Genomic DNA, 12,704 nt, shown 5'->3' with positions numbered 1-12,704 from the left:
TTTATTTTTACTCTCCCTAGCCTTTTATTCCCCCTCTTTTTCTTCACACTATAGAGCGAGTCGTGAAACAAAAGGGTGTTTTTTTCTCTTTCTTGTGTTCTTCAAAAAGGAGCAATTGGGGGCAGCCAACAAAAGGGGTCTCTAATAAGCTGCCTACATATCACAGCGGGGTGAGTCCCGTGTTGTGTTGGCAGAATGATTAAAAGTTACCTGTGCCAAATGATTACCGCAGCGGTGCCCCGGGTTCAGCCGAGCTGAATGCGAGGCGGCATTCTACTTAGCCGGCCCTGTTTAATTAAAACACAGTCAAATGAGATTTTGCCACAATAAGGGACGATAATAGGTCAGCTAACTGATAGGCAACGCTTTAGCTGTTCTCATTAACCACTCCCTTGATAGCATTCATGTAATGGAGGAGTCCATCACTGCATCTCATTTGGGAGGGAAGGAGTCGAGGAGGGGGAAGGGATGGTAGAAGTTGGAAATAATAAAATTAAGAAAAAAAAACACTTGGAGAGTTATTATCCCTGCAGGCAGACGTCATGGGATGCAGCAAAGTCATTTTGAGCCAAATACATCACCAAAGCTTTAATTGCTATCATACATTTAGTTGGACTCCCAATCTGCTGACACTGATTGGCCCCAGAGTCATTGTCTGTCCACTTGACACTTAACATAACCCAATCTGAGTCAAAGGAGAAATACTCAATGTCATTGGGATTAGAAAAGCATCAGTCGGACTACCATCACCCAACACCAATCCTCTGGGGTTAAGGCCATATCAGATGGTTCACTCATAATTTCCATTCAATTTGAGTCAATGTAGGGAATGGCAAACATAGTAAAGTGGAAATTAAGGATAAGGCTGTCATGCAGGAAACTTGATTGATCTGCAATTGAAGTTGGCCTGCAGAGGTTTATTTTCTCAATGTATCAATCATTTAGTGTTTCCCTACTAAATGGATGCCAGGCCCAACAAAGGAGTTGTGTAATGACTACTTATAAAGCTGATTGATCTAAATATTGGTATTTAGTATATTGGTATTTAGATCATGTTGAGTATAAATGGAACAAAATAAAGTTTGAAGTTCAGGCAGCTTTATTATCACTATGAATATACAGGATTGCAAGCAGTCTTTGCCTCCTCCACTAGTTAATTTCATAGGTATCTGAAACAACATAATATGGCAAATCCCCCCCAAAAAAAGATCCTTTATTTTATTTAAGTTTATATTTAAAATTCTGCCTCCAGCCCTGCCGATTACGAATATAAATGCTTAAATAAGTCCCTAAAAGCCATGCATGCCACTCAGAGGTAAGGTTGCATGTATTAAAATGCTTTGCTAAGTTTACATTAATGTTTGTCAAGGGAGATCAATGTAACTTTTTGCATCTCAGAGCACTTCCATGGTTTTAAAGCTGCTTCATGATAAAGAATAGTTAGCACTTTCGATGACTCATGTTCAACACTATTTAAATAAACCCAAATCATCCAGTCCTTGGCACAGCTAACCAAACAAAACACTCCAAACTATAAATGCCGACCCTTGAGTCAGCACTTGGCGTTGGCCTTCGAACGTCTCTTATTCACGGAACCACTTGTTGGGTACACATGGAGGGTCACTTAGGATTCCGACCTTGGTCCAATGCTTTGAACAGGGACACAAGGATGATAAGGGGGCTTTGCAGATTTGTAATTGGCAAAACAAAGAAAACTGAAATACATTGGCGTTGCAAGTATAAGAGGGGTGAGGGGCAGAGGTGACTTTGGACTTGAATCTTTGGGAGAAAAAGTCAAACTTAAGCTGTACAATATCAACATTAGTGTTTAAGGTCCATATAGAGCAGCGGTTTTCAAAGTGTGAGGCGCGCCTCCCTTGGGGGGTGCCAGAGAGCTGCATGGGAGGCGCAGCGTGAGAAGAAGAAAAACGAGAAACAGTTCAATCTAGCTGGTTAATTTCAGCTAACTTTATGCGAGCGGCAACATGCAGTGTGCAAAAAAGCACACTTCCGATCGTCCCGGACGTGTTCTATTTCGTATATGGCTTCGCCCTCTAAGGCTATCGCTATTGGGTAATCCCCCTGCGCAGCACTGAAACACTTATAAATAGGAAGGAGGCCTGACAATCTGCTCCCTCTTTTCTTCAGCAAACCAGCACAGTTACTGAAGCACAGCAATTGAGAATCATCATGAGCAACAACTGCGTCCGTGATTGTTCCTCATGTGGCTCTGGGTTCATAATGAGTTATGACCAGCAGAGATAAAAGCAGTATGCGAATCCTGCCTGGGGTCAGAGCACGCGTATGCGGCTCTAAACCAGCAGGTAGCATGCACACACTGCGCCCGTCTCCCCTCGGGCGACAGGAAGCGGAGAGTGGACGCTCTTGCTGCTGTGGACGCTCTTGCTGCTGTGGCCGAGGAGGACGATTGGCCCGTCCAGGCTTACGAGCCCGCGGACGGGGCCTCGTGTCCCTGGGGCCGAGTGCCGGGCAGGAGTCCGAAGAAAAGCAACTCCTACCCCGCCTCCCTCCACGGTTCACCATTCGGTTCTCCCCTCCCTCCTCTGACGGAGTCGGAGCAGGGTGCCAGCTTGGCGGCCGAACATGCTTTCCCCCTCTCCGTCACCACAGCGCGGCGGCAAATAACATCGCGCTGCTCTCCAACTCAGTGGTGACACTGGTAGAGCGGTCCACCACCGAGGCAGAGGAAATCAGCAAGGCGGCCGGCACGGCGCTCATTCTGTGCGTGTCCGTCACTGTCTCCCAGGCGAGGATTTCCGCGTGGGTGACACAGATCCACCGCCACCTCTGGCTGAAGCAGGCGTCTGTTACGGAGACGGCCAGAAAAGTGCTACTGGACGCTCCAATCAGCCCGGACGGGCTGTTCGGACCCCAGTTCCACGCCATGGTGGAGTCCATGAAGACAGCCGCGGAACAGGCGGACGGCATTCACCAGCATGTACAGCTGGCTCCAGCCGGCTGAGCTGCCACAGCGGCACCAACGTCCGCAGCAGCCGCGGCGCCTACGCCGGCCACAGGAGGCCGCAAGCGGAGAGACGTCCACAGCAACCGCCTCGGCGTCAGACTCGCCCTTCGGCGGCTGCAGGGGCTCCGTCTCCGCTCCCCCGCCACCCCAGAGACAGGGTCTCCCGGCGGCGAGTCAAAGGGAAGTGAGGCTCCCCCGCTCCTGGTATGCTCCGCGAGAGCCTCCGAGGAAGCAGAGCCGGTAATTAAGCCGGCTGCCACTAATCTGTTGATTAATTAGACAGCAGGGCTCCCTGCAGATGCCTGCTGGTTTTAACCTATCGGTTAATAACCTGCAGAGCTCGCGGCATTACTCTGTCCGAGATACGCCTCCTACACACGGTCATAATAACCCATGAGCGCCGTTATATAACGCCTCATGTGGACAGCACTAGTGATGGCAGTTTGACACTGAAGCTTCGAACGGAGCTTCAACCCTGGACTTCCTATTCCATAGAAGCAGTGCTTCGAAGCTTGCTTCAAATCACGTGACATATGACGTCCGAAGCAGCAACTGCTTCAAATCATGTGACATGTGACGTCCGAAGCAGCAACTGCTTCATTTCCTGAATGAATCAACTGACTGGTTCACGGTCCATTCACGCGATTCAATGCACTGCCTCGTCTCGATTCTGACAGGTGACAGGTTGAAACAGTTTCAAACTTGAGTGCTTCAACACTTTATGACCGCTCTAAACAATGCACAATGTGTGGGTTGTTGTCGTAGTTTGCGTTGTTGCTGTTGAGTTGTTGTTGTTATTGCATTTGATATCATTATAGAGCAAACCAGGAAGTAAGATAGGTCGTTCTGGCTCGGGAAACACTTTGAAATGTGGAGAAGTTGTGAACAAAAAGACAATTATCAGTAATATAAAAACAGTTAAATGTTTCAAGGAATAGATAGCCCAGTGGATAGAGCCGGCGGCCCGAATGCGGCAATGTCTTCCGCGCAGCTGGTTCAAAGCCCGGAATGGACGTATTTTAATCATTGCTTTTCAACTTTAATAACTGATAAAAGGCCCTCACCGCCCAAAAACATGTCTAGCACTCTCTAGTTTCTTCTCAATAACCCAATACACACAATTATCAATCTTTAATTGCAAATAGAACATGATATTCAGTCTTAGTGTGTGTGTGCATCAAATATTTTTCAAGGCAAAGATACGTTAAACCCACTGCAGCCTTGCACTTCGCCAGGAGAGGTCGCTGTAACTGAAGCTTCGAGAAATGAACCTATTTCCGACACAATTGTCCAAGTGGTTCGACGCTTCATTCAAAGCTTCATTTTGCCATCACTAGACAGCACTGTATGAGGTGTGACTTGTGCCAAAGAACAGATAACTAAGCTAACTGAGCGGAGCACTGACGTGTCAACGTACGCCAATGCCTCCATCAATGTTGAATGGGTTGACTAGAATACAGGCGACGTCACGACGATGTCAGACGTCACGGCGACGTATCATAGGTGCGCTCAAAGTACGCGCTCACGTGGCGGCGGCGTAGCTTAGAAAGCGCTATCTTAGATATGCGTGTTGATAACGTACGTGTGTATATGCGCGTGAATAACGTACGTGTGGATAAGCGTGTGGATAACGTACGTGTGGATAAGCGTGTCAATAACGTACGTCTCGCCTCCATCAGCATTGTATAGTAGCCTATCTGGTACGGGGATTAATAAGAGTTGTGTCTAGCAGCTCTCTCTCTCTCGCTCGGGAACAGCCGATTGCTGCACGGCGATCAGCTGTCCCTCCCTCCCTCAAGGTGTGTGTGGGTGTGTCTGTGTGTCTCATTCACTGTCCCTCATGTTGTAGCATGTTTCGATTGCCAGTTTGTGGCTTGTATGTCTTGTGAACGCAACGCTGGCATAATATGATGTGGCCTGCTGACATGGCCTCTAATAAACACACAGGACTAAAATAATACGTGTTTAATTCAGCCCAGATGCGGTGACTGCAGGCCAAATCCATGAATGCGGCATATATTTGTGAAGTTGCACCGGTATGAGGCGCAGTGAGAACCACGCACCTGTCAGACTAGCGAATGAGCACATTTAAATTTCAGGAGAATATTGAAGATGTGATTGGTTGTTCCACTCTCCGTTTCTCACGAGACCAGCGCGCTGCTGTTTACATTAGTGTGGACAGGACCGACTGAAACTGACGGCAAGGTTAATTATTGTGGAAGGATGGACCCCCATCGTACAACAAAAAGGCACCGAAATGTGCTAAAATCACTGATTTATTCAGAACCCCCGTATAGTATAGAATGACGAAGAAAGTGAGCAAACGTTATGGCATGGCAAGGCAATTTTATTTATATAGGCTAGCACTTTTCAGCACGTGGCGATTCAAAGTGCTCTACAGATTAAAAGCAAAATACATTTAAGAACAAATACATTATTAAAAAGGAATTTAAAAACAGGCATAATAAGCAAAGGTAATGAAATAAAAATAAATAAATAAACACAGCAGGTACAGAATACATGACTAAAAAGGCATACTATAGTGTGAGTATGGGCAGCTCAATTAAAAGCAGCGGCAAATAGGTGCGTTTTTAGTTTTAAAAATAGGAAGTGTTTCGGCGGACGTGCATTTGTTCCAAATTGTTGGGGCATAACTAAATAAATAACTAAAAGCTACTTTTCCATGTTTAGTGGTTATTCTCGGAACAGAGAGCAGACCTGACCCAGAAGACCTGAGACTCCTGGATGCTTCATAGTAATGGAGTAGGTTGTCTATATACCTCGGTTCTAAGCCATTTAGTGATTTAAAAACTAGCAGTAGTATTTTAAAATCAATTATTTGGCAGACTGGAAGCCAGTGTAATGATCTCAGAACCGGAGTGATGTGATCCACTTTTCTAGTATCAGTGCCACTATTATGAGCCACTTTTCTTTCTATATTGTAGCCTGATGTGCACATTGACTGTCAACAAAAGTTTCTCAGTCCAATGCTAAGTTAGTGGCAGGCCCTGTGTGACTGGAGGAATCCACTTCAAGACAATGGTACTTGCGTACCATGCTGCGAATGGATCTGGCCCTTCCTACATCCAGGACATGGTTAAACCGTACACCCCAGCACGTGCACTCCGCTCTGCATCAGCCAAACAGCTCGCTGCACCCTCACTGCGAGGGGGACCCAAGTTCCCATCAGCAAAAACACGTGGGTTTGCTATCCTGGCTCCAAAATGGTGGAATGAGCTCCCCATTGAAATCAGGACAGCAGAAAGCTTACACATCTTCCGGCGCAGACTGAAAACTCATCTCTTTCGACTCCACTTCGAGCGATAGAACTATTAACAAAACACTTATATACTAATAACAGCCTGTCCTCCTACAAAAAACGACCATATAGGTCGATTGTTCAGCAGCTAAATACGACCCAGAGTCACGTTTTAAAGTGTAGCACCTCTAGTGGTCGTGTAAGAAACAACATGCTCCTGTCGATTGCAAACGCTCCGGAGGGTCGTTTATTCACAAATAACCCTCTCTGGAAAATCCTAAATTGTGGAATAGTTTGGCCATTAAAATGCTTTTTTATTAGATTTCTAGCGAGAAGTGTATATTGTACTTTTAGAATCTACGTCCAGTAGATGTGTAGGATCTACAGTTTGATAGATATACAAAGATGATTTGAGGTCTCGCCAGGAGAACATGTACTGTATATGGGGCAGCTTCCATGTAAAGTTAGCGTGGGTGTAACGACGAGACGTCGTTACTAGAGCTCACGTTGATATAATCATTGTAGGCCTACTGTATAGGGTATATTGACACAGTATTGGCACATGATTTAAACAACACACTTTATCAATGTATGAATATGTTTATTGACAATTGATTGAATTGCATCGTTGTGTGAGTGTCGTGCGGCGCGGACGGCGGGCCGTTCCTGCTCGCTGTTCGCCTGAGTAAAGAAATGGATGCGGTTTAAAATGCGCATATTCATGAATTGCTAACAGTACGGGTAGCGAGGGATTGTTCATGAAGTAAACGTGTGAATTAATGATTTATTGTGTGATGATTAAACTTACCTCTGTCTGTTCTCTCTCCCAGGGTGTTCGGGCAAAAGAGTTCCCCCGGGCCCGCACACCTCTAAATATAGTTCCGGGAGGGAAACGGCAAGTGGTAGTCTCCTGGGGGGAGTTCGACATTTTTTGCACATAGATATAGTTAATTAATGTATATTGTCATAGCTTTATTCATGTGTGTATTATTGGTAAATTGGTGGGGAAATGTTTAGTAAATGTGTATATAGTGGTATTAAATAGTTTGCTTGGATAAAGATAATGGTATGTGCCAGCCAATGAAGATCTGAGGCATCCTATAAAAGGCAGTCAGTGTTGTTGAGAAGGGGTTGTATACTGTGTGGGTGATGGAGGACAGCCATGTGGTCACAGTGGTTGAGAAAATAAAAGAGTTTTCTGTGGAAAAACACCAACCTGCCTGCTTCTTCTATTTGTCCTCCATGGCTGCTCGGGCATTCTAACAAGTGGTGTCAGAAGCAAAGGCCTAACAAACACTTTGAGGAAAGACAAAGATGCCCGGAGGAAGAAAGAAGTCAGAGAAAACGGATGGAGCCAGATGACGGTGCACCGGTCCAGCAAGGGGCGACAGCAGACAAAACTCCTGAGCAACTGGAGGAATTGACAAACATGGTGAAGTCTCTTGTCTGTTTCAATACATCCAGAGATCAGCAATGGGAGAAAGAGTCTGTGCACCAAGAGCAGAGATGGAGGAACATGCACCTAGAGTTTCAAAAAATACAAGGCCAGGTGACAGAATTAAAAGAAGAATCGGAAAACAGAACTGAGCGCCGTCGCCATGATGAGGAGGATTATGATGATGAGGACGACGGGGAGGAGCTCAGGTTACGAGCAGACCGATCCGACCTGCGGAATGAGCCGCCATTGGGGAGAAGAGCACCACATTTCCGTAGAGACCCCAAGTTAATGCCACTCACTCCTGAAGATGATATTGAGCACTTTATGACAACGTTTGAAAGAATGTCCACTGTCTGCCTATGGCCGAAAGAAGATTGGGCAATTCAGCTTGTGCCACTGCTCACAGGTAAAGCATGCAGTGCCTTTGTTTTCATGGACATCACAGACTCAGTAGAATACGAAAAGGTAAAAGAAGCTATTTTGGCTAAATATGAGATCACAGCTGATACCTACAGAAGAAGGTTTCGGTCATTGGAAATATATCGGGGGGGAAACTCCACGTGAACTCTATGTACGGTTAAAATAAGTTTTTTACAAATGGGTCAAACCAGGGCGATCCGATGTTAAAAGTATATCTGAGTTGATGATACTGGAGCAGTTCTTGAGAATGGTGGACCCGGAACTAGAGGTCTGGATCCGAGAGAGAGACCCGCAGTCTGCTGAGGACGCCGCCAGATTAACAGAGGTTTTCCTGTCAGCCAGAACCGGGACTAAAAGAACCACCTTCGGCCGTGAGGCATACTTCGCTGCACGCAGTAAGTCCAATGGGGGTGAATGGGGTGGTCAAAATGAGAATAGGCCTCAGAATAATCAGTCATCTTTCACTAGACCTAGCTCAAAGTCGTTTCCCAGCGCAGACACATGCTGCTATCAGTGTAACGGTTTAGGTCACACTCAGCATACTTGCCCAACAACCAGACAGAGCAAGCCAGCCCTGTTGTGTGTAGTTCCCAGACCCACCCACCCTGCCCCTGGTAATGCTGATGCGCTCACTGCCCCAGTGTTAGTAAATGGTCGGCGTGAAGAGGCACTCTTAGACTCTGGTAGCTTTCAGACGGTGGTTTTGGCTAGCATAGTGCCTAGAGAAAGGTGGAGTGAGAAAAAGTGTAACATTAGTTGTGTCCACGGTGATGAAAAGTTGTACCCCACAGCTGAAGTTTATCTTACCGTAGGGGGTCAGACTTACCTCCTCCCAGTAGCTTTAGTGCCTAAACTACCATACCCAGTTATCCTTGGCCATGATGTCCCCACACTGCTTGACTTGGTAGATAAGGCTAAGGCTAACAGAGGGATTCCCAGACAGGTAGAGGCGGGGGTTGAGGTTCCTGCCCAGAAGTTGGATCAGCAGCAACAGTTATGGCGCATTTCCACTGCAGCGGGTAGCCCCGTTTAAGCGTCCTAAACCGTCCTCAAGCGGCCAGGCCAGTTTTTGGTGGCCTTTCCATATAGCCTAGTACCGGCTAGCGGGTACTTTTTCCCTCTTTTTCCGGCCCCATAAAATCGTGGTTCTATCAGACCAGGGCCAGGGCTGAACTAGTGACGTCAACACTCTCGACTGCTGATTGGTCAGAGAGAATCGTCACAAGATCGCGCGCGAGTTCATCCCTAGCGTCGCATATATATTTAGAAGCAAGCTTGCAGCATTTTTATAAACAGCATTTTGTAAACGGATGGGCTACAAAAATGGCTACGTCTAATAAGAAAAGCACACCGTGGTCGACCGAGGAGGTGACGACGTTCCTACATCTCATTGGGGATGATCAAATCCAGCGGGAGCTCGACGGAACAACTCGAAATGTGAACAAAAACAAAGCCGATCGCCCCACCTACACTGCGTTGCTACCCCAGGTCCTAAACTGTAATGGAAATGCGCCACGGCCTCGGACGGCCAGCGAGGCAGCCCGAGGCCTGAGCGAGGACGCTTAGGGACGCTTAAACGGGGCTACCCCGTTGCAGTGGAAATGCGCCATTAGAGCCCCAGGTGTCAGCAAAAGCATGTAACATGGTGGTGACTAGGGCACGTAAAGAGACAAATACGCTTGAGGAGTTACCTTTTTACAATGCTGAGTTAAAGACGGGGCCAGTTAAACAGCCAAAGTCCCGAGTACAGAGAAGAAGGGAAAAGTTTCTGGCTACGGCCAGGGAACAGGGTCAGGAAGAAACTAGGCCCAGCCAGCCTTTACAGCCCGTAGATTTACGTATTCTCCCAGATATAGCAGCAATGCAGAGGGCTGATCCAACGCTAAAACCCTGGTTAGACAAGGTCTCAGAGGTTGAGGGTGAAAAACTGGGTAAGGCAGACGGTATAGCAGAGTTCAGCTATGTCATTAAGAGGGGTATTCTTTACGAACGTGAGGGAAAAGAGGAAGCCCTAGCATTGCCACAGGGCCTGAGGCAGAAAGTTATGGAGCTAGGTCACTCTATCCCCTGGGCAGGCCACCTAGCATTCCAGAAATCCCTCAGCAGGATAGCTAGGAGATTTGTTTGGCCGGGTATTTACACCCAGGTTAAGGAGTTTTGTGCATCGTGTGAGGTATGTCAGCTGTCTTCACCAAGGGGAGTAGCCTGTGCCCAGCTACAGCCATTTCCCATCATAGAAACCCTGTTCCACAGGATAGGCATGGACATTGTGGGACCCCTTGAGAGAAGTTCCACAGGCCATCGTTTCATCCTGGTAATTTGTGATTATGCCACCCGTTACCCAGAAGCCTTTCCCCTCAGATCAATTAAGGCCAAACATGTTGCTAATTGCCTATTGCAGCTATTCTCCAGAGTAGGCGTCCCTAAAGAAATCTTGACTGACTGTGGCACCAACTTCCTGTCTAAATTATTGCAGCAGGTATATCAGTTGTTAGGAGTGAAGGGAATTAAGACCACCCCTTACCATCCCCAGACGGACGGGTTAGTTGAGAGATTCAATCAGACACTCAAGAACATGCTGCGAAAGTTTGTGTCACGGCCCGTACACACAGCAGCTTTTGGCGATTTGTCCACCGCGTCTCCGCCCATTGACTTTGAATGGGGATGATGTCACTTTCCCTCGCTTGTCGCCGAACTGCATTGTGGGGGGGGCGAGGCGAAGATTTCCAGGATTTCCAGGATTTTCAGGATTCCAAAGTTGAACAATGTTCAACTTTTGAGGCTGAGCTGGAAGCGACAGCCAATCAGATCCGTTTATGCAAATCTGACAGTTCAAGCGCTAGCCAATCAAACCGCATGGAAGCTGGGAGAGCCAGACCGCAGTTTATTCTATATTCCTAACAAAAATGGAGGAGAAGTTAGTTATTGCGGTAGCAAATCACCCGGTTCTTTATGACCAGTCCCTATTTACTTACCGGGATACAAACCGGAGGAACCAGGCATGGAGGGAGCTGGCAGAGACAGTGGGTGAAACTGGTAGGTTTTCACTTGTTTGGGGATTTTATATCCAGTTTACTTCGTTGCTAGTTTACTTCGTTGCTAGCAAGCATAGACAGTATCATTAGCCAGCATGGAATGTAGCATAAAATAGCACCTTAGACATTAATCTCATAAATGTTTAAATAAATAGTGGAGAAGAACCGGGGTTTTTTGCTTTGTATGTCGGGGGCGGGAGATTCATGTGATTGGTTGTTGGTCGCGAAACACCCAAGCTTTCAGACACGCCCAGCTCCAAGATTTTCAAGATTTTTGAAAAGCTGCTGTGTGGACGTACCGTCACACACAGGCTCTGATTGGGACCAGTGGCTGCCATACTTGCTGTTTGCGTACCGGGAGGTGCCGCAAGCATCAACAGGATTTTCGCCCTTTGAACTGCTCTATGGCCACCAGGTGAGGGGGCCGTTGGACCTGCTGAGAGAGCATTGGGAGAACCCGAAGGAAGATCAGGACAATGTGGTGGCTTATGTGGTCAAGATGCGAGAGAGGCTTGAGCAGATGACGGCACTAGCACAGGAACACATGAGATCAGCACAGGCAAACCAGAAGACCTGGTATGACAAGAAAGCAAGGGACAGAACCTTTCTACCAGGCCAGCAGGTGTTGCTGTTGCTCCCAACAAATGACTGTAAGCTGCTGGCAAAATGGCAGGGGCCTTATCAAATCACTAAGCGCCTTGGTAAGGTAACCTATGAACTGTATATGCATGACAAAGGGAAGAAACATCAGTCGTTTCATGTAAACCTGCTGAAGGAGTTTCAGGAGCCTTCACCGCCAAGCCATCAGCCTGTTCAACAGCAGCTTCTCATCCGTGCCATGGACCAAGGAGAGGATATTGTGCCTTCTTTTCCCACCAGTGTCTCGATGCCCGGTACCGTTGATGTGTCTCATCTCCAGCCTGACCAGCAGAGGGAGATAAGTGTAATGATGGATCCAGAGCTTTTCCAAGAAACGCCTGGTTTCACAACGCTGGTACAGCACCAGGTCCACCTGAGGGAAGACGCAACTCCCCGCCGGAAATCTTACAGGACTCCCGAACGTTTGGTGCCAGAGCTTAAAAAGGAAATTGAGCTGATGTTGCAGCTGGGCATCATTGAGACCTCGACGAGTGAGTGGTGCAGTCCGGTTGTTCTGGTCCCTAAGAAAGATGGTTCACTGAGATTCTGCATTGACTTCAGATACCTGAATGCTGTGTCTAAATTTGAGTCCTACCCAATGCCCCGAATTGATGAGTTGCTGGAAAGGGTTGGTAGGTCCACATTCATCACGACACTTGATCTAAGCAAAGGATATTGGCAGCTGGCTCTGGCAAATGAGACCAAGGATCTGACAGCATTTAAAACACCATCTGGAATGTTTCATTTCAATGTAATGCCGTTTGGTCCCCAGGGGGCGCCAGCTACATTTCAACGACTCATGGACCACTTGCTGAGGGAGGTGCCAGAGTTTGCAGCCGCGTACTTGGATGACATAGTCATTTTCAGCCAGACATGGAAGGAACACATGTCTCACCTTCGCAAGGTCCTCCAGTTGATAAAAAAGGC

This window comes from Gymnodraco acuticeps, unplaced genomic scaffold, assembly GCF_902827175.1.
Source record: "Gymnodraco acuticeps unplaced genomic scaffold, fGymAcu1.1, whole genome shotgun sequence".
NCBI lineage: Eukaryota > Metazoa > Chordata > Actinopteri > Perciformes > Bathydraconidae > Gymnodraco > Gymnodraco acuticeps.
The sequence above is the reverse complement of the archived record's forward strand: the minus strand, read 5'-3'. Positions refer to the sequence as shown.